At 41.2% G+C, this 8,754-nt stretch overlaps 1 long non-coding RNA gene across 1 annotated transcript in view; it reads left to right on the top strand.

The window, feature by feature from the left end:
- Nucleotides 1–1,019: 1,019 nt before the first annotated feature.
- Nucleotides 1,020–8,754, top strand: part of LOC307195516 — a 68,487-nt gene continuing 60,752 nt past the window's right edge. The window contains exons 1-2 of the long non-coding RNA XR_013830849.1: nucleotides 1,020–1,817; nucleotides 3,882–3,988. This is a non-coding gene — a long non-coding RNA (uncharacterized lncRNA). The remainder of the gene's footprint in view (nucleotides 1,818–3,881; nucleotides 3,989–8,754) is intronic.

Genomic DNA, 8,754 nt, shown 5'->3' with positions numbered 1-8,754 from the left:
TGCTTTTAATATGTTTTCTTTGTATTTAATTTTTGATAGTTTGATTAATATGTGTTTTGGCATATTTCTCCTTGGATTTATCCTGAATGGGACTCTCTGTGCTTCCAGGACTTGATTAACTATTTCCTTTCCCATAATAGGGAAGTTTTCAACTATAATCTCTTCAAAAATTTTCTCAGTCCCTTTCTTTTCCTCTTCTTCTTCTGGAACCCCTATAATTCGAATGTTGGTGCATTTAATGTTGTCCCAGAGGTCTCTGAGACTGTCCTCAGTTCTTTTCATTCTTTTTTCTTTATTCTGGTCTGCAGTAGTTATTTCCACTATTTTATCTTCCAGGTTGCTTATCCATTCTTCTGCCTCAGTTATTCTGCTATTGATCCCATCTAGAGTATTTTTCATTTCATTTATTGTGTTGTTCATCGTTGTTTGTTTCATCTTTAGTTCTTCTAGGTCCTTGTTAAATGTTTCTTGCATTTTGTCTATTCTATTTCCAAGATTTTGGATCATCTTTACTATCATTATTCTGAATTCTTTTTCAGGTAGACTGCCTATCTTCATTTGTTAGGTCTGGTGGGTTTTTATCTTGCTCCTTCATCTGCTGTGTGTTTTTCTGTCTTCTCATTTTGCTTATCTTACTGTGTTTGGGGTCTCCTTTTTGCAGGCTGCAGGTTCGTAGTTCCCGTTGTGCTTGGTGTCTGTCCCCAGTGGCTAAGATTGGTTCAGTGGGTTGTGTAGGCTTCCTGGTGGCGGGGACTAGTGCCTGTGTTCTGGTGGATGAGGCTGGATGTTGTCTTCCTGGTGGGCAGGTCCACATCTGGTGGTGTGTTTTGGGGTGTCTGTGGCCTTATTATGATTTTAGGCAGCCTCTCTGCTAATGGGTGGGGTTGTGTTCCTGTCTTGCTAGTTGTTTGGCATAGGATGTTCAGCACTGTAGCCTGCTGGTCGTTGAGTGAAGCTGGGTGCTGGTGTTGAGATGGAGATCTCTGGGAGATTTTCACTCTTTGATATTATGTGGACCTGGGAGGTCTCTTGTGGATCGGTGTCCTGAAGTTGGCTCTCCCACCTCAGAGACACAGCACTGACTCCTGGCTGCAGCACCAAGAGCCTCTCATCTACACGGCTCAGAATAAAAGGGAGAAAGAATTAGTAGAAGTAGAAAGAAAGAAAAAAAGAAAGAAAGAAAGAAGGGAGGGAGGGAGGGAGGGAGAGAGGGAGGAAGGAAGGAAGGAGAGAAGGAAAAAAGAAAAATAAAATAAAATAAGATAAAATATAATAAAGTTATTAAAATAAAAATATTATTATTAAGAAAAAAAATTTTTTTTAATGGACGGATAGAACCCTAGGACAAATGGTGGAAGCAAAGCTATACAGACAAAATCTCACACAGAAGCATACACATACACACTCACAAAAAGAGGAAAAGGGAAAAAATCATAAATCTTGCTCTCAAGTTCCACCTCCTCAGTTTGGGATGATTCGTTGTGTATTCAGGTATTCCACAGATGCAGGTACATCAGGTTGATTGTGGAGCTTTAATCCGCTGCTCCTGAGGCTGCTGGGAGAGATTTCCCTTTCTCTTCCTTGTTCTCACAGCTCCCAGGGGTTCAGCTTTGGATTTGGCCCCGGCTCTGCGTGTAGGTCGCTCGAGGGCGCCTGTTCTTCGCTCAGACAGGACGGGGTTAAAGGAGCAGCTGATTCGAGGACTCTGGCTCACTCAGGCCGGCGGGAGGGAGGGGCACGGCGTGCGGGGCGGGCCTGCGGCGGCAGACGCCAGCGTGACGTTGCACCAGCCTGAGGCGCGCCCTGCGTTCTCCCAGGTAAGTTGTCCCTGGATCCCGGGACTCTGGCAGTGGCGGGCTGCACAGGCTCCCCGGAAGGGGGGTGTGGACAGTGACCTGTGCTCGCACACAGGCTTCTTGGTGGCGGCAGCAGCAGCCTTAGCGTCTCATGCCCGTCTCTAGGGTCCGCGCTTTTGCCGCGGCTCGCGCCCGTCTCTGGAGCTCCTTTAAGCAGTGCTCTTAATCCCCTCTCCTCGCGCACCAGGAAACAAAGAGGGAAGAAAACGTCTCTTGCCTCTTCGGCAGGTCCAGACCTTTTCCCGGACTCCCTCCCGGCTAGCCGTGGCGCACTAACCCCCTGCAGGCTGCGTTCACTCCGCCAACCCCAGTCCTCTCCCTGCGCTCCGACCGAAGCCCGCCCCGGCGGGTGAGCAGACAAGCCTCTCGGGCTGGTGAGTGCCGGTCGGCACGGATCCTCTGTGTGGGAGTCTCTCCGTTTTGCCTTCCGCACCCCTGTTGCTGTGCTCTCCTCTGCGGCTCCGAAGCTTTCCCCTCCGCCACCCGCAGTCTCCGCCCGCAAAGGGGCTTCCTAGTGTGTGGAAACTTTTCCTCCTTCACAGCTCCCTCCCACTGGTGCAGGTCCCGTCCCTATTCTTTTGTCTCTGTTTTTTCTTTTGCCCTATCTAGGTACGTGGGGGGGGGGGGGGTTCCTTGCCTTTTGGGAGGTCTGAAGTTTTCTGCCAGCATTCAGTAGGTGTCCTGTAGGAGTTGTTCCACGTGTAGATGTATCTCTGGTGTATCTGTGGAGAGGAAGGTGATCTCCGCGTCTTACTCTTCCGCCATCTTCCTGGAAGCCATCCCTTGTTTATCTGTTTTATACACAGTAGTGTGTATCTGCTAATCCCAATCTCCAAATTTATCCCTCCCCCCAACCTTTCCCCTTTGGTACCCATACGTTTGTTTTCTATGTCTGTGAGTCTGTTCCTATTTTGTAAATGAGTTCATTTTTAGCTTTTTTTTTTTAAGATTCTGCAAATAAGTGACCACATCTTCTTTATCCATTCCTCTGTCTATGGACATTTAAGTTGCTTCCGTGCCTTGGCTGTTGTAAATAGTATCAATGAAGCCATTCTTTGCAGGCCGGTCACTGTTGTGGCCTCTCCCGTTGCGGAGCACAGGCTCTGGACGCGCAGGCCCAGTGGCCATGGCTCACGGGCCCAGCCGCTCCGCGGTATGTGGGATCCTCCCGGACCGGGGCACGAACCCGTGTCCCCTGCATCGGCAGGCGGACTCTCAACCACTGCGCCACCAGGGAAGCCCCAATGAAACCATTCTTGATGCTTCTGTTTAACTTAACGTTTTTCCTCTTCCCCCAACCCCTTTGCATTCTGTACGCACTATTGTCAGAGCTTTTTCCATAATGGCAAATACTTATTTGAGTTCTCTACTAGACAGTGCCTGTGGCAAGAATCTTCTCGTTGGTGTCTCTCTCCAACTGCTCCTCGTTCTAATGTTTCTTACACATTGTTTCCAGATTACCTAAAAACATTCAACATACCTTGCTTGCTTATATTATAAAGTCCAGCTGCTCAGCATGGTACCCAAGGTTCTTCACTCTCCATTCCCAGCCCAGTTTCCTTACCCACGCCGTGCTTCCTGCACCCTCATACACAGCAAGCACCTAAATGCACTGCAATGGTTCATACTTCTGTTTATTTCCCCTTTTTGAGGAATGTTTTTTTCCTCCTTTCCAGACGGTCTATTCTTACTCATTATTTGAAGGCTCACAGGACACACAAAATCTATATGAAGGTGCCCCTGCACTCTTTGGTAGAGCCATACACCCATTTCTTTACACTTCCAGAATGCTTCTGCAGAGGGCATATCACCCCTGGAATCTTACTATAGCCTCCCTGGACTCCTTCTTCCATGTTTGCTCTCTTCACTCAATCCTCAGCACAGTGACCATGCGTGGAATGTCAGATCTTGTCCATCCTCTCCTCAAGGCCCTTCCCGGGCTCCCCAGCTCATTCAGTCCTGACAAAGCCTTGCCTCATATGGCCTCTCTCTTCTCACACTCATCTTCCTCTCCCTCTGCTCCAGCCTCACCGACTGGCCTCCTCGATCTTCATTGGACTCCTCAGACAAGTTCCCGGCTCTGGGCATCTGCAGTTATCTTTTTCTCTACCTGAAACTCTTCTCCAAATACAGTAAGTCCCCCACATGAGAACATTCCAGTTGCGAACTTTCAAAGATGGGAATGTGCATTCGCGTGCCCAATCATGTAAGTTAGTTCACATGTCTGGTGTACATTGTCGTGCGTGTGCGTCCTCTACAAGTAGTTGTGATTTTGTGTACTTTGCTGTACAGTACTGTATAGAGTACAGTAGTACAGTATCTTTATTTCAAGCCCAGGTTGTTCGGAAGCAAGTGTAAAACCAGAGGTGATGTAGCTGGTACCACGGTACTTTTCAAGGTACTGTACTGTAAGATTAAAATGTTTTGGTTTTTTGTTTGTATTTTATGTATTATTTGTGTGAAAAGTATTATAAACCTGTTACAGTACAGTACTATATAGCCGATTGTGTTAGTTGGGTACCTAGGCTAACTTTGTTGGACTTACGAACAAATTGGACTTACAAACGCACTCTGAACAGAACTCTCTCGTATGTATGGCACTAACTGTAATCACATGGCTTACACTTTCTCCTCTCCAGGCGTTTAGTTAATGTCACATTCTCACTGGGACCCTTCTCAACGATCCATCCCATTTGACCTTGTACGTAACTCTTTTCCTATACTTATTCCCTATCCTCCTTCACTGCTTTCATTTTCTTCACAACTAATATTTTCTATTTTGTTTCTTATTGCTCCCCCTGGAAACTAAGCTCCACAGAGTAGGAATTTTTTTTTTTTTTCCTACGTGGTTTTCCGAGGTTTCCTAGAGCTTAGAACAGTTTTGGGTATATAACAAGACTTAATTATATATGTTGAATAAACACACCAATTCACGCTATAAATTACTTGAATGGAGAGATTATGTTTGACTCAATTCCATGATCCCATCTGGGAATGATTCCTGGCACATAATCATTAAACCCACAAAAGTTTTTGATGAATAAATGAATATATTTGCCAACCCTTGGATGCAGTGTAGGAGAAGCTACTTAAACATGCAGCAGCTTATTTGCTGGATTTCTTCCATCTAAATATAATTCTTTAAATGGCTTCTCAATCTAAGGGGAAAAAATGGTCAACTGTTATTATTGGCTAGTAATGGAAAAGTTCCTCATTTATCTGAAAGACTATTGGAACTCAATCCACTGTACAAGTCAGAGGGATTTTTGTTGTTGTTCCTCTGTATTTTACCCTTTAACAACTTTGTTCCCTTACATTGTTTTTTTTTTTAATTTTTATTGGAGTATAGTTGATTTACAATGTTGTATTAGTTTCAGATGTACAGCAAAGTGAATCGGTTATACATGTACATATATCCGCTCTTTTTTAGATTCTTCTCCCATACAGAGTATTGAGAGTATTGAGTAGGCCATTACAGAGTATTGAGTAGAGTTCCCTGTGCTAAACAGTAGGTCCTTATTAGTTTTCTATTTTATATATAATAGTATGTATATGTCAATCCCAATCTCCCAATTTATCCCTCCCCCCTTACCTCCTGGTAACCGTAAGTTTGTTTTCTACATCTTTGACTACTTCTGTTTTGTAAATAAGTTCACTTGTACCTTTTTTTTCAGATTCCACATATGAGTTATATCATAAGACATTTGGCTTTCTCTGTCTGACTTACTTTATTCAGTATGCCAATCTCTAGGTCCATCCACGTTGCTGCTGTTCTCTTACATTGTTGAAAGACAATGCGACTTTTCAGCTCTGGCTTTAAGGTAGAAAACTGGGGCATTATAGGAAATTCTGATGCCTGGTATACAGAACCAGAAATTATTATTCAATTAGTTGGGATGCAGCCTGATCATTGGTCATTTTTATAAAAGTCTCAGAGAAATGGAAATTAGAAACCAAGATCAGGAACCACAGTTTAAAAATGGTTGTAACTCTTCATTGCAGCACTGTTTACAATAGCCAGGACATGGAAACAACCTAAATGTCCATCAGCAAAGGAATGGATAAAGATGTGGTACATATATACAATGGAATATTATTCAGCCATAAAAAGGAACGAAATTGGGTCATTTGTAGAGACATGGATGGACCTAGAGACTGTCATACAGAGCAAAGTAAGTCAGAAAGAGAAAAACAAATACCATATATTAACGTGTGTATGTGGAATCTGAAAAAATTGGTATAGACAATCTTATTTTCAAGGCAGAAGTGTAGATACAGACATAGAGGACAAATGTTATGGATGCCGGGCTGGGGTGGTGGGGTGAATTGGGAGATTGGGATTGACATACATACACTATTGATACTATGTATAAAATAGAAATGAGAACCTACTGTATAGCACAGGGAACTCTACTCAGTGCTCTGTGATGACCTAAATAGGAAGGAAATCCAAAAAAGAGGGGATATATGTGTATATATAGCTGATTCACTTTGCTGTACAGTAGAAACTAACACAATATTGTAAAGCAACTATACTCCCAACAAAATTTTTTTAAGAAGCATCTTAGACACACCTGGAATCTCAAAATAAATAATAAATAATAAAAATGGTTGTATCTTAGACTAAGTGGTCAGGTCTCAATGGCTATCACACAACACCTCACTCTCACCATGACTGAAACAATTGGGACAGTATTTTACGCAAACGTAATAGAAATCAGGAAAGGCATATATTTAGTTATTTTTGATAATGCAAAATGTCTAGATTTTTTTCTGAGGTAAATGATAGGTTACTTCATACTTTTCAAAGTTGTTTTCATGAGCTTACTGCCATATCATGTTTAAGCGATCTCTTTTTTCCCTTAGCTATTAAATACAAGTGTGAATAAAGGAGAAAAATGGACATCTAAATTGACAAATTTATCATTTTCATTTTTCTTTATAAAACTAAATCTTATGGAAGGTTTGCTTCTCTCTGTGAATTGAAGTCCTATGTATTAATTTATTATCTAAAACTAGTCAAGTTAAGAGAGGAGCTACCATGAGATTTTAAGGTTGGATATTAAATGCTATTAGAAAGGATTTTTCATCTACCACTTATTCCTTTCCAAAAGATCAGAGAGGAATCTATGGTCATGGTTTCCTAACTAACATAAAATAGCCCCACTTGTATGTATAGTGATTTACATTTGCCTCTAGGAAATTAAGCAGTTAGTTACAATTTACTACGCATATAGAGCAAATATAGGATATAGAATTAATTTTACACGAATACTTCAATTTCTGTATCCTTTACACAGAATGAGTTGTATACCAGACACACACATACAAATTATATATATAAAACATTTCTGTAAAAGAAAGTATAAGCAGTAATTTGTACCTAACTTAGAGGATAGTATGTTTCATCTACAGTTTATAGTAGCTGTGGCTCAAAGAATGGCACTTTCTTTTTTCTTTTTGGTATTGAGTAATTGAAGAGACTTATAGGAACAATTGGATTTATGTCCACAGTTACAATGTCTGCATTTTCCGTAACACCTGGGCCTTTGCTTTCTTGTTGAAAATGAAATGTTCCCAATGCCAGACTGTGTGTAATGAGTTGGAGAAAAAGTGATTCTTCTTACTCATCACTCAGTGAATAATGACACCAGTGATGTGAATATTAGTGGCACATGAAAGAATAATGATCCCTCCTCATGCCTCCCTCACTGCCCAGGGAAACTATGTGCCCACAGCTTCTGGGGAGCTTCCAGTTTCATAGCATAACCTGAAACTAGGGAACATCCAGATTGTAGAAAGGACTGATATCCTACACTGCTGCTTGCCATTACAGCAAAAAATAAGTCTAGGATGCTTCTATAATTTGTGTTTAATTCACTCCTCTCTGTTCATTGTTTTTAGGTCTTTTTGGTTCTGACTTTTAGGAGATGCATTTTTGATTCCTTCAGGTAGACAAAACTAGAAGATTTTTCTTGTTCTTCTCATGTCCAGCTCTGTCCATAACTCTAATAAGATAAACAAATCCATATGTCAATCATGAGTTTGCCTAATTGTAAATGAATGAAACTATTTATTTTCTCTGTCAAGCTCTTAATTTTATTAGGACCTATCTCTATATATGCCAAGATAGAGAAATAAGAGCTAATTTAATAGAGAAACATAACTATATGCTCGCCAAAATTTATTTAGGGCACTTATCCATAGCTCAAAACAGAATAAAGCTCAATTTATTTTTACCTCAGTGCCATGAATTAGATAGCTAAGATAGTTTAAATTCCATCCATATACTCTACCGTCTTCGCTTAGATGTGCATCTTTAACCTTGCCTTATCTTTCTTTACTAAAAAGAAAAGACTCTTTTAAAAAATAGAGGCTCACGGAAAATGGGTGAACAAATCCCTCGCTTCTGTAACTTTCTTGTATCTTTGTCGTTTTATTTAAATTTAAAAAAAGTTTTCTTCCTTCCACTGCCTTTTACTTTTTTTTAAACACTGAAGTGTTTGTTTGATTTAAATTGATTAAAGTTAACCATTTTCAAGGAGAGACATTTGAAGTCTTGGAAGAAAATAATGTTTTTCTCTCCTGATGCTTTTGAGTCATCTTAACCCCTTCTCCTAACTCTCAGATGAAATTGAGGTGTCTTTAATTGTTTAACTAAAAGGGAACTTCCTAAGGGACAGAAATGACTTAGGTGGAAGTCTCGAGTTGTCTTGAAAAAAAGCTCAGGGCTTTAGAGTCAGACCTGGTTGAGTGACCTGGGGAAGGAGCTAGGTATTTCTGTACCTCATTTCTGTTGTTCTTAAAAGGTGAATGATCCTCTCACAAGGCTATCATGAGATTAAATCTAACTGGAGAACATACAGAGTATGTATATTGTAGGTCCTCCTTAAAAATA

Source organism: Stenella coeruleoalba (genome assembly GCF_951394435.1).
Source record: "Stenella coeruleoalba genome assembly, chromosome: 12".
In the NCBI taxonomy this organism is placed as follows: domain Eukaryota; kingdom Metazoa; phylum Chordata; class Mammalia; order Artiodactyla; family Delphinidae; genus Stenella; species Stenella coeruleoalba.
This window is presented reverse-complemented; position numbering and strand designations above follow the sequence as displayed.